The 13,736-nt window shown below is 45.9% G+C and overlaps 1 long non-coding RNA gene across 1 annotated transcript; it reads right to left on the bottom strand.

Moving 5' to 3' along the window:
* Positions 1 to 2,625: 2,625 nt before the first annotated feature.
* Positions 2,626 to 13,441, bottom strand: LOC148684546 (uncharacterized). The gene is made up of 2 exons (XR_015951748.1): positions 5,075 to 13,441; positions 2,626 to 4,007 (listed from the first exon to the last, which is right to left on the bottom strand). It is a non-coding gene; the product is annotated as an uncharacterized LOC148684546 (long non-coding RNA).
* Between the last annotated feature and the right edge of the window lie 295 nt (positions 13,442 to 13,736).

Here is a 13,736-nt window from a genome sequence, read left to right as displayed (position 1 = left end):
GGTGACCTTAAGGCTGAGGAAGCTCCCTCTACTAGTAGTATATGGAGAGCTTGCCACTTGGAGTGAAGAAGGTTCATGTATGTTGATGCTTCCAGCCAGAGGAAAAGCTCAAATGGTTTATCCGTGAATCTTGTGAATTCAGTGCCATGGGACTTAGGAAGATATCATTGATTGGGGTTGAATCCTGTTTGTGGGGGACAGGAGGTGGGCAGGTGTGGAGGACTCCCTGGTCCTGAATGGGGTAACTGTGCCCCTGAAGGACCAGGTGCGCAGCCTGGGAGTCATTTTGGACTCACGGCTGTCCATGGAGGCACAGGTTAATTCTGTGTCCAGGGCAGCTGTTTATCAGCTCCATCTGGTACGCAGGCTGAGACCCTACCTGCCCATGGACTGTCTCGCCAGAGTGGTGCATGCTCTAGTTATCTCTCGCTTGGACTACTGCAATGCGCTCTATGTGGGGCTACCTTTGAAGGTGACCCGGAAACTGCAATTAATCCAGAATGCGGCAGCTAGACTGGTGACTGGGAGCAGCCACCGAGACCACACAACACCGGTCTTGAAAGACCTACATTGGCTCCCAGTACGTTTCTGAGCACAATTCAAAGTGTTGGTGCTGACCTTTAAAGCCCTAAACGGCCTCGGTCCAGTATACCTGAAGGAGCATCTCCACCTCCATCGTTCTGCCCAGACACTGAGGTCCAGTGCCGAGGGCCTTCTGGTGGTTCCCTCGTTGCGAGAAGCCAAGTCGCGGGGAACTAGGCAGAGGGCCTTCTCGGTAGTGGCGCCCACCCTGTGGAACGCCCTCCCACCAGGTATCAAAGAGAAAAACAACAACCAGACTTTTAGAGGACACCTGAAGGCAGCCCTGTTTAGCGAAGCTTTTATTGTTTAATAAATTATTGTATTTTAATACTTCTGTTGGAAGCCGCCCAGAGTGGCTGGGGAACCCAGTCAGAAGGGCAGGGTATAAATAATAAATTATTATTATTATCATCATCACCATCACCATCATCATGCCTCTGGGCATATGCAGAATGCCTTTTCTTCCCCAGTAAATAACCACCACCACATATATACATTTGGGATTGAATAAAGGAGTTTCAGGTCTAGGGACATAATCCTCGAACCCCACACTTCTTCTTTTTTAAGCAAAGCAAAGCAAAACACTGAGCAATGATCCCATCCCAAGAGCTAATGATGGGTTACAGGGGCACACGACATGAAAAGGCTTGTCTTTTCCTGAAGGCTCGCTATCCAAATTCCAACATTATTAGCATAAATGAGTTACCACTCCCTTCATAATCGAGCATAACCCCCCACCCCCACCCCAGAAAACTCTTCCAACCCTCTTTGTGATCTGGAAATTCCACAAACCCAGAACAATATTTTAAACGCAGTCTGTGGAGCAACATCTGTCTCTGAGCAGCATTTCCCGCATTCCTGACCTTGGGCTCCCCACAGTTCTCTTTCATTTCTCCGCAGGCTCCTTCCTGGACGACTTACATCTTGCTTATTATTTCCCAGGCTTCTCCAGAACATTATCCTTAATCCCTCCAGTTTCCTGTTTAATGTCTCCATCCTTGGTGGCCATATCTCTGAAGTGTTCCTCACTGTGAGGGCAAAAGGGAGGCTGTTTTGGTCTTGTCCCAATACTTGGCAAACAGATGAGACTTCATTCATTTGGCGTGCTCTTCAACAGCAGAGACACCAGAGAGATAAGCTGCACCAATATTTCATCCCCCCCCCTTTTTTTGTGACTGCCACCATCTGACGGATTCTCCATCCACGACTCCCCCAGCCTATCTCACCTGAGCTATGTCTATCCACGCAAACATCCAGGTGCATGGTATCGGCTTACATCCTATGGCGAAGTACACCTGGAGCCACACACACACACACAGGATTCAGCTTAGTGGTTATTTTCAGGTAATTGCGATGGCATTCCAATAGCTGACTCCGGCACTTGGCAGCAAAAATGTTTGCCACGAAAGGATGCCAAAAAATAAATAAATTGTGCAGGCCGAATCTGGAAATGGCCCCAATGGTCATGTGAGCAGGACACCGATGCACATGCACACACAACATCACACACACACGCTGAACTGCAGACAGATCTCCTCTGTTCCAGACCTGAAACTGCTCTCTTTTCAAAACATCAGTTTGAAGGCTTTGCTTTTAAAGATGCAAGTCTAGCCTATTCAACAGTAGTCCGGGATGCTTTTAAAACGTTGAGGTACTGCATGCCTGATGTTTGCTCTAGACTTCTGCATCTGTTAGTTATGTGTTTACAAAGCACGTTGATGAATATAGTTAAAATGAAGATGTTTAATGTGGCCCCCTGCCCTCCCCCCCGCCGCCACAATATACCTGTGTTGAATTTACACTTCGATGCAAGCACAAGTGTTATAAAATAAGCTAAAGCCAGCAGGCTTTCCTGACACACAGGCTATGTGCTGAATGCAGATGGAGCCTGTCACATTCAGTTGCCTCCAGCTGTTGTTTCTTTGTCTGCCTACCCCAAGTCCAGGATGAAGGAATTTCAATGATCTCTGTTGAAAGGGGCCATACTAACAGGACTTCCTATGCAGCAGGCTTTCATTTCCCTCTGCTTTTTGCACACAAAAGATGAGCTTGTCAGTGCATAACCATTTCCATTGGCTGATTCAGAAGCTGGGGCGAGGGATGGAAAAAAAAATACGATGTGAGAAGACCCATTTCATCCTACCTTCAAATAACTTTTTTGAGCCAATTGTCTGGCCGGGAGCAAGAGAGCCCTACCCTCAGCATCTGTGGCGGAGTGATACAATGTCCACTATATAGTGTAGCCTGATTTCCGAAGAAATATTTCTTCCTTAATCCTGCTCCACATTAAGGGTGTTAACTGGTCGCAGTATGATATTCAGTGAGTGGAGAAAAAGCTTCCTTTTCTTTTGTGGAGTGTTTTATTGCCACTAAGTATGCTAGCTGACAAATATATCAACGGCTCCCATTGGAGAAGGAGCCACCATTTACTTAGGGCCATTTCACACTGGGAAAGTTGCAGCTCAGTTGCCCCAAGAGGTCTTGACTACCCACATGTGCAGCTTGCTCCATTGCGGCCTTCCCCTGTTCGGTTGTGTGCCCATGTGCTCGACTGTCTACAGAAAAAAATCCACTGGGTGGAAATAAATGCAGCGCTTTTAAAAGAGCCTAGTAAACCTGTGTCGAGTTCATGGGGTGTGCATTTGTGTGTGCACAGCATCCACTGGCACACCTTCGACGGACGAGTCTTCTAGGCAAACTGCAGCCACCTGATGATATTACGAAGCGAGCATGGTGGAAAACTCACTGTCGCCACAAAGGTAGCCACTTACTCAATCTGACCTTGGAGAATTTATTCTGCAGTTCAATGCTTGTTGAATTGGCTTGGAGCAGCGAGCTCTGACCTCCTTCGTGACCTCTGCTTTCCTCCGTTTTCATTCTTCAGCTATTTCCCATGCTACAGTATGTCTGCCTTTTTGCTGGCTTGTCTGCTGCCTAGATTCCCCATTAGCTGGCAGGAACAGGGGCAGATGGCAGCAGGTGGTTACAACAGAGCTGTCACACTCTGCTTTAGCTGGAATGCAAAAGGGCTGCATAGTTCTGCCGACTATTGTACTGCTACTGGACTGTGGCCAGTCTGTTCTCAGTACAAAAAGAACCTGCAATCCTGTAGAAGTACAAATTATTGAGATTTGAAAAGCTATGCTTTCCGTGTATCAGAACCTACTGAGAATTTCTTTTCCCAAGTGATGAAAAATTCTCTGTTGCTTGCCTGCCGTCCAGCCTATTAAAATAGTGCTCATAAATTTAAACCAGGTGCACAAAGAAGACAAAAGAATGTTATGAATGTAGCCTTGCGAAATTGGTTGGAAGTATCTACAGTGCTCCGTTGTGCGACATACAAAGGGAATCCAGATCTTCCTCTTTCCTTCTTTGTTTATTTTCAATCTGCAATTACACATCAGATTTTCCGGAGAGATAAATTTCTACAAACAAGAAAGAAAAGCAGGAATTGTATAAACGGGAATGATGGACATACAAAAGGAACCTTGTGTGCTGCTAGCATAAGGCAATCTGTATTTCATTAATAAAAATGAATTGGCTCAAATCCTTTCTCAGCTTTTCTCTATTATTGGATAAAACATGTTTTGCAGCCTCTTCTCGCCTAGAGGGAAAGTAGCAAAATTCAACAAGGGACTAATAGATAAGATGCAGAGTACTACTAAAATCTTGTTCATGATTGCTGGAGGTGCTTGGCGATGCGTTTCGTGAAGTCAAGGAGGCCTCTGCTTTTGTTCATGCATCTTTCTACAGCACAGAAACTCATCTGAAATCTCCATCTGTGCTGATTCCCCACCATGTGGTTGGTTTTTCATGTGAGTCCTGGAGGTAGCAACCACCAGTTCTCTCTCCCCACTCCCATCATGCAGAGGGTGCACTTGTACAAAACACTGTTGTCATGCTTCCACATTCATTACACCTTCTTATAACAGTGTCAATTAAAAAGGGAATGTGTAGATCACTGCGCAAAGGGGGGGGGCGTAGTAGGTACCACTCAACACACTGTACAATCTGAAATATATTTATGTTACAGAAAATGTCTGGATGGTCCTAGTTTGTTCCCTGCATCCTTCAACACACACATATTAAAATGCTAGGGAAATGCCTGAGCAAAGCAGGTGACACTTTCTGGACACGGGTGGCTCTGTGGTCTAAACCATTGAGCCTCTTGGGCTTACCCATCAGAAGGTCAACGGTTCGAATCCCCATGATGGGGTGAGCTCCCGTTGCTCTGTCCCAACTCCTGCCAACCTGGCAGTTCGAAAGCATGCCAGTACAAGTAGATAAATAGGTACTGCTGTGGCAGGAAGGTAAACGGCATTTCTGTGCGCTCTGGTTTCCGTCGTGGTGTTCCGTTGCACCAGAAGCAGTTTAGTCACGCTGGCAACATGGCCTGGAAAGCTGTCTTTGGACAAACACCGGCTCCCTTGGCCTGAAAGCGAGATGAGCGCCACAACCCCATAGTTGCCTTTGACTGGACTTAAATGTTTACCTTTTTTACTTCCTGGATCCAGCCAGACCTATTCCCTCCGAAGAGCAATGCAATGTATCGATCCCATTTTGTCTGTGAATATACTGGTCCTCATTCCATTGCGTATCCGATTTGTTGGACCAGAGGTTGAACAGGCACTTGAAGAAATGTTCTATTATATCAGTGAAGCCGAGGAGACATGGCTTACTTTGCCAATGAATTAAATCGATAGTTGTTTATATACAGCAGTAAAAAAACGCATTGACTTGCAAAGCGCCATCATGTTGCTGCCCTGATGCAAAAATCACTTCAAAGCAAATGGGATCTCTGCTGCTGTATCACTTTGAGAGTGAGCTTGTCTTTCACCTTTGCATCTCTAGGCTGAGATCCAAGGTCTGATACAAGCATTGTAAATGACTTGCAGTGGTTCCATCATACGATGGAATCTAATCAATAAATCATATGTCATTTGTTATTGTTCCACCTGTCATCTAGCTGTATTTCACTGTCTGCATTTGCAGGGTTTAAGGGTTTTTGTTGTTGTTGTACCTTTTCCACCTCATTAGCTCCGCATTAAAGTGTGGTTATTCTCAGGTCAGAGTAATTGGGGGGAAATCAAATTCCATCTGTTTCTGCCAAAAGTGAGAAGCAGAATGAGGTAATTCAAGAGGAACTTTCTATTGCTTATATATCCTTTGCCCCTGCAGAGCATTAACACCCTCGCAAGTAGAATAAATAAATGAAAAATAAAAACTCCCCATCTTCACCCAAATTATGAATGCCCCATTTCTTCCAGTATATGACAATTCAGTTCCTGTTTTTAAAAAAACCTTCTGCAACATCTTCAGTTCATGGGCTTTCTAACAGGCATCTAGCACATCCACTTGATTCAGAATGGAAAATGTATCACGGTTAACAAAATCATGCAAAAACACCACTGTAATAACCCCCCCCCTTTCCTCACTTGATTTTGGTTGGTTGGTTGGTTTCTTTTTAAATTCTCTCAGATTTTCAAATAAACTTATGCTCTCAGCTTAAAAAATTGAAAGTGGATTAGTATTAGTCTATGTATATTTAGGGACGTGGGTGGCACTGTGGTCTAAACCACAGAGCCTAGGGCTTGCCGGTCAGAAGGTTGGCAGTTCGAATCCCCGCGACAGGGTGAGCTCCCATTGCTCAGTCCCAGCTCCTGCCCACCTAGCAGTTCGAAAGCATGTCAAAGTGCAAGTAGATAAATAGGTACCACTCCGGTGGGAAGGTAAACGGCGTTTCTGTGTGCTGCTCTGGTTCGCCAGAAGTGTCTTAGTCATGCTGGCCACATGACCTGGAAGCTGTACTCCGGCTTCCTCAGCCAGTAAAGCGAGATGAGCGCTGCAACCCCAGAGTTGTTCGTGACTGGACCTAACAGTCCAGGGGTCCCTTTACCTTTACCTTTATGTATATTTACTTGGTAGAAAGCCCTCCCGTGTTCAGAGAGGAGTTGCTCCTATTCAGAACTTTCCTGGAAAGTTCTTATTTATTTAATATAAAGCAAAGTTACTCACATTGTGGGCCCAGAGCAAGAGGCTGCTTTGGTGAACTGGTTAACACACACCTATGTGGTAAAACAAAAGTCACCACAAGCTGAAAGGTGGAGTCTTAATTACCATAATAACTGGAGACAATATTTAACTCTTACAATTACACCATCACCCCTTCTCCTCCTTAATTCACAACCCAGATGTAGTCCTTCAAATAGTGACAAACACTCTGCTCTCTCACACATCTCCTCAGGACCGGGCTTCTCCCCTGTCTATTATACCCCCTACGTCTCAGACTTCTGGACCGGCAGTTGTTGTGAATAACCCCAAATGACCAAGTTCAGAATTCTCAGTATTTTCCTGGACTCATTCTTCTCAGGTGATTGTACTTACTTGTCCTAGGACTGGGTATAATTCCTTGATTTCACTCTCACATTTGCCAATGGACTCAGACCTCATTTTACATTGTTGGTAAGTCTCTTCGTTCACAACTGTAACAGAAGTCCTTGTATCTCTAATCAAGCCTACTGCATGATTATTGAACTGTAGCTACTTTATAAGCCTCAGGTTTTCCCCTATTACACAGTAAACAGTGTGGACTTCCTCATCAGCTGCCTCTCCCCTTTCCTTCTGTAAATGATAAACCCTCCCCCCCCTCCCCTTGCCTGTTCCTTGAACTGACTTGATTGTGCAACCGAATTGTCCCCTTTGCAGTTTCTTGCTAAATGCCCACCATTTCTCCATCTGTAGCATTCATGCAGTCTACAGAGGACGAATGCATTCCACCACAAGGACAACACCTCTCCAGACCTCTAAGCTTCTGTTGTGGGCTAGTTTATAGATTTGTGTTATTGTCAAGATGTGAATCCTGTAAATTCACTACTGCTGCTTCCATGGCTGCTGCCACCTTTACAGTTTTGTCCCAGATCAGCTACCCATCAGCTAGTAATGGCTTTTCAGTTTTTAATAACTGCACACACAAGTCTATATCTCAGCTTCTCCTCCAGATATTTCCAAGAGAACAATTTGAGTAAGCTTATTTTTATATAGATCAGCTACATACTCCCTTCCTCCTCCTATTGTGGAATTTGAAGCATTCCACAATTATGTTTGGCCTTGGAATATAGTGGTCAGACAAGCGCTTTTGCAACTCTGCCAAACTTTTATCCCCTGGCTATTGTGGTTGCAATGAAATTCTTAAAAGGGAGTGAGAAATACTGCCTTTTGTTTGTCACCCTCGGTGGTTGTGTTGGCATGGAAATAATGGTCCAATATTTCCATGTATTGCTGCCATTCTTCTCTTCCTGGATTAAATTTCTCCATTTTTCCGTTGGCTGACATCTTTTCTCATCGCCACTGTTAAGTTCTTATTTGTGGGTGCTCCAGAAGAAGACGCTGTTTATTGATGAAGAGGCTAACACACAGCTAAATAGGAAAATGAAAGTAAACACAAGAACAAGCTAAAGGGGAGAGCATTAGTACCAGCCCAAAATAGCTGTGGGCAATATTAACTCTGTAATTACCCGTTACTGCAGAAGTCCCTTGTGGAGAAACTCAGGTCCATCATATTATCTGTCACCTTTACATTCCCTCCAACATTTCTCTGATGAAAATAGGGATGTACTATTCCACAATAATATTTTTACTATTTATACCTCGCCCATCTGACCAGGTTGCCCCAGTCACTCTGGGTGGCTTCCAACATATATAAAAACATAGTTAAACATTAAACATTTTTTTTTAAAAAAAACTTCCCTATACAGGGCTACCCTCAGATGGCTTGGGGGTTGTATAACACCATACCCACCTCAACATTTATCCCATGAAAATAGGGACATCCTACCATACCCTCCAATGTTTCTCCAATGAAAATATGGATATCCTAAGGATTCCAGGATCAAATCAGAAACTGGGACAGCTTCTGTACACCTGGGACTGTCCCTGGAAAATAGGGATGCTTGAAGAGTCTGCCTTTATAGTTCACATGAAGCTGCTTGCTGTATATCTCTGCTGTTTACCTTTCCCACAGCCTAGCTATGATTAGGGCAGGTGCAATGAAGATGAATCCAGACAAGATTGAAGTAAGAGCGGTAAGCAGACATGTGACATATCAGACTGTTTGCTACTGATATAGTCCAGTTCTCTAGTCACCTTATCTTCCAAGTTCTGGACTGCAGAATCCGGGACCGGCAGCCATTTGACACCGGAAGTTGCGTCAATGTAACTTCCGGTGTCGCTTTGCCCTTCTATGGGCACCCAAAATGGCCGCCGTCGGCCTCGAAAGTCACTTGTACGCATGTCAGGAAGTCCGCCGACGCAACTTCCGGTGTCACTCCGACCATCTATGGGCACGAAAAATGGCCGCCGCCAACACCGGAAGTCACGTCTATGCACTTCCGGACATGCGTAGATGCGACTTTTGAAGCTGGCGGCGGCCATTTTTGGTGCCCATAGAAGGGCAAATCAGAAAGAAAAACAATGGCCGCCGGCAGGAGAAAATACGGAGAAAAACGGGAGACGAAGTGATACGGGGGACCACCGGGAAAAGGTAAGTAAAAAAGGGGTTTTCCCAGGGAAAATGGGAGACTTGGCAGCTATGCTAGTCACTCACAATCCAGTGATCTTGATAAGCTCCTGAATACAGCATCTGCCTGGAATTTCAGGATGTGTTTGTTTCCAGGTTTGATGTTACAAATGCCACTTGGCAGCAACCTTGTAACACTTATTTACAAAATTTAAAGCATGGCACAGTCCTGTGAGCAGACTGAATCTGCACCATCCCTAAGCCTACAACCCCGGTTTCCAGCCAGGGTTAGCTTAAGGGGAAAAACCTCTCTCTTCCTCCCTTTCCCTATAAAACATGTCAATTGTAGTTAACTGTTTTCTTACCTCCTCTGCTCAGTTGCAGTTCTGATGGGCATCACCTTACGAATACCTGAGAGAGAAAATCTGGCCTATCGATGGTGTCATCAGCGCAGGACTTTTGGACCAATGTCCAGTGCCTCACTAATCAGAATGAGCAAGAGGCAGGGCTGGCTTTCCACATCTTGAAGTAAGTGAAGTGATGATTTCCATAAGCTACTGTTCCATGGATTGTTTGGGGAATGCAATGTGCTTTAAATGTATGGTGTGTACGTAAGCCTAAATATCTTGTTAGATAAAATATAAAACAGGGTTGAGAACCTTGCCCCCCCAATCCTATGTGACTCCAGCCTCATGCAGCATGGCTACATGGTGACAGGAATTGGGGAACCAGCAATGTTGAAGAGGATCACAGCTTTTCCATCTTCAACTGCAGTGCTGGTAAGTCATCTGCCAGCCTAACAACTGTACCACTGGTTGGGTGGTTAGTCATTTGCCTGCAACCCTACCAATGTACTTTATTTGAATCAAAATTAGTAAAGAAAAAAGAAAAGAGAGGAAGCAAGAAATAATAGATTTGTGGAAATTGGTTTACATTGTTGTTGTTTAGTCGTTTAGTCGTGTCCGACTCTTCGTGACCCCATGGACCATAGCACGCCAGGCACTCCTGTCTTGCACTGCCTCCCGCAGTTTGGTCAGACTCATGTTCGTAGCTTCGAGAACACTGTCCAACCATCTCGTCCTCTGTCGTCCCCTTCTCCTAGTGCCCTCAATCTTTCCCAACATCAGGGTCTTTTCCAGGAAGTCTTCTCTTCTCATGAGGTGGCCAAAGTATTGGAGCCTCAGCTTCACGATCTGTCAACATTAAAGTTTACATTAAAGATGGGAAATCTGTGGCCTTGCTCATTTGAATGGACTACAACTTCCATCATCCCTGACCATTGGACACACTGATGATGGGACGATGGGAACTGGAGTCCAATGAGATCTGGAGAGGTACAAGTTCCCTATCCTTGGGTTTACAAGAAGCAGAGAGAGCTTATCCTTTGGATTACTTTGAATTATCATCCACAGAAAGCAATAACAATATTCTGGCGATAAAGCACGACTAAACTGAAGGTTTAATGTCTAATAATATGAAGATGTCTCGTGAGAGATGGCCACATTGTACAGTGATATAGAAGAGATAAGAGAAAGGATTTGTTCTAAGTTGAACAATGATGTAGGGAGAAAAATCAAACATGACCCGGGGCTTTGATTTAGATCTAATCGTTTGATGTTTATGTATTAAATATACACATGAATGACAGAAACAATGCTGTCTCTGTCCATCTGACTTTGTTTGTATTTATGTTGTCCAGGACAATTAATATTCTTGTGGGATGCTGACCTGCAGAGACATTATCATGTAGTGGTCAGTGTGCAGGACATGAAACCTAGTTTCAAGTCCCTGCTCAGCCATGAAACTCAGTATACTGCATCTCAGCCTAACCTATCTCACTAAAACGAGAAAATTCCCCATGTATCCTACCTGCTACTGTCCTTGGAGGAAGAGTGGGACACAAATGTAATTTATAATGATGATTTTAGCAGCTACTTGCTCTCTTCAAAGCAACATGTTTAGGGATTGTCCATTGGTGGTGGCAAGGAGAAACTTTACTTATTCAGCAAGAGGTAAAATTCAGTTTCGTTTTCTGAAATCCTCCCTCATTAAAGGGTATGTCTGCTGAAAATAACATCCATACTTAGAACTTTGTTAATTTCCAAAGTGCTGGGAGGGAGAGGGGAGTAACTAATTAGTCACAGCACTGCTGCAAGGTAACAACATCCCAGTTTTACAACTAGAGCAGCAAATTCAGGCGGTTTCAGTGATTATGACTCAATGCTCCAGAGAGTAAAAAAAAAAATTCCTTCCAGTAGCATCTTAGAGATCAACTAAGTTTGTCACTGGTATGAGCTTTCGTGTACATGCACACTTCTTCAGATACACTGAAACAGAAATCACCAGACCCTTATATATAGTGAGAGGGTGGGAGGGGTATTACTCAGAAGGGTGGTGGGAATGGGTGATTGGCTGATAGGTGTGGTAAAGGGTAAAGCTGTTGACGACTGTTAACAACTGCAATTGGTCTTACAAGAAAAAGCAAGGGGTGAGATGGCTAAAAATAGCTTTATCATGTACAGTATAATGAAATAAGAATCCAATGTCTCCATTCAGACCAAGTCTCTCCATGGTTTTAAGTTTGGTAATAAGTTGCAATAAGTTTAATTTGTGCGCTCAATTAGTGTTTTACTATGTGATGTTTTGATTTATTCACCCGCCCAATCTGATTGCAAGCTGCCTTGAGGTGCTCTGGCACAAGAAGGCAGGATACAAGCATCTTCATCAGAAAGCGACTGCGAGATGATTGCAGATCCCAATGTTAATGGGAGATTCCCGTGCTACAAGTGGTTTAGCTTGGACAAAAAAGGCCCACTAAGTCCATTGTATGAGAAAGGAAAACAATCCACAGCACTTAAACCAGGGAGTTGGAACAGGCATAGGCATAGGCCAGGCATCCCCAAACTGCGGCCCTCCAGATGTTTTGGCCTACGACTCCCATGATCCCTAGCTAACAGGACCAGTGGTTGGGGAAGATGGGAATTGTAGTCCAAAACATCTGGAGGGCCGAAGTTTGGGGATGCCTGGCATAGGCAAAATCAGCCCTCCAGATGTTTTGGGACTACAACTCCCATCATCCCTAGCTAACAGGGGTGATGGGCATTGTAGTCCAAAACATCTGGAGGGCCGAGTTTGTCTATGCCTGACCTGGAACCTATGGCTCTCCAGAGAAAGGGAGAGATTTTTATTTTATTTTTTTGCTGAACTGCATCATACTGGCTGGGGCTAATGGGAGTTGGAGTCCAATGAACACTTGGAGAGCTACAGCTTAAATCAGAAGCTGAGCCTACCTTCGTCTAGACTCTAGACCAGGGGCTGTCAACGTGGTCCCTACTACCTACCACCCACTAGTGGGCGCCCACCCACTAGTGGGCGTTTCAGGATTCCAGGTGGGCGGTAGGGGTTTCTACGGCACAATCTGGATCCTCCTTCCATCCAGCACTGGTGGGCAGTAAGGAAATTTTACCATCAAGAAAGATGCATTTGTGGGCGGTAAGTATATAAAGGTTGACTACCCCTGGTCTATACCAACAACTTATAGGAACAAAGATGATAGGGAGGTACCGGTAGCTTGCAACCTGTCCCTTTCTCCCTCCCGGGACACATCTTAAGGGTTTTGTCCCAAAGATAATCCCCTTTTCTCCCAGAGCAGCCCGACCCCCGGGGATTGACGATGCTACCCGATCTCAGCCCAGCAAGTAGACGCTCCTCCTTGGTGGGGAAGAGCCGCTCGCAGCGGTTTCGCCTTTCCAGCCCTCTTAAATCTGCGCGAGGTAGGAACGACCAAAAGGCTGCGACAACACAGCAGGAAGGTGATTCTGGTTTTGATTCCTCACAGCCCCCTACGGAGTGAAGCCGGTGGGGTGGGTGGGCGGGCGGAGCGGGGAGGTCTTCCTTCCGCCTCCCGCAGCGCCGGCAGATGTTTGAGGACGAAGGAGAGAGCCACCCGAAGAACAGCTGCGGCACCGAAAGCGGGACGATTGCGCGGGGGCGCGTCAGAGAGGAAGCGAGGAACGCGGGGGAGTGGCGTTTCCCTGCTCCTCTCTCTGGAACCACTTTCCCTCCTTCTTCTTCTCCGTCTTCTTCTCCCCGCCCATAAGGGACAGGAAGGAGAATCAGACGTTCTTCCCATAGGCAAAAAGCCCGGCGAAGAGGCTGCTGCTGGGAACGGGGCTTCTAGACTCCCGGCACTCCATCGATCCCCAGCAGGGCTTCTGGCCAGGCGGGGCGTGGGAACAGTGACGGGTTTCGGTGCCTCCTGGCCTGGGCTGGACGCGGCGGGAGTAGGGTGGGGAGCCAGAGAGAGAGAGAAAGAGAGAAGGAGCGCCTCCGACGACGCCTCTTATTATTATTTTTAATATCGTCTGTTGTAACCCGTGCGCTGCCGCGAAGGCTTCTTGGCCAAGCCCCGTCGCCACAACCGGGTGGACTCCTCGCGTTACACCCCGAGCACGAGGTTGCTGGTGTGCCAGATCGCACCCAGCTCCCCACATGCGGGATCCTAAAGGAGTGTGGCCCGTGGCGTGTGTGCATAGGAACCAACTCAAGAGAGACTGAGGTCCCTTCTTCCCCACCCCCACCCCCAATGACATATTTGAGCCCCTGCCCCACACCAGCTTCATAGGCATTGCCATTCAAT

This window comes from Zootoca vivipara, chromosome 9 (genome assembly GCF_965207765.1).
Source record: "Zootoca vivipara chromosome 9, rZooViv2.hap1.1, whole genome shotgun sequence".
In the NCBI taxonomy this organism is placed as follows: Eukaryota; Metazoa; Chordata; class Lepidosauria; order Squamata; family Lacertidae; genus Zootoca; species Zootoca vivipara.
The sequence above is the reverse complement of the archived record's forward strand: the minus strand, read 5'-3'. Positions and strand labels throughout refer to the sequence as shown.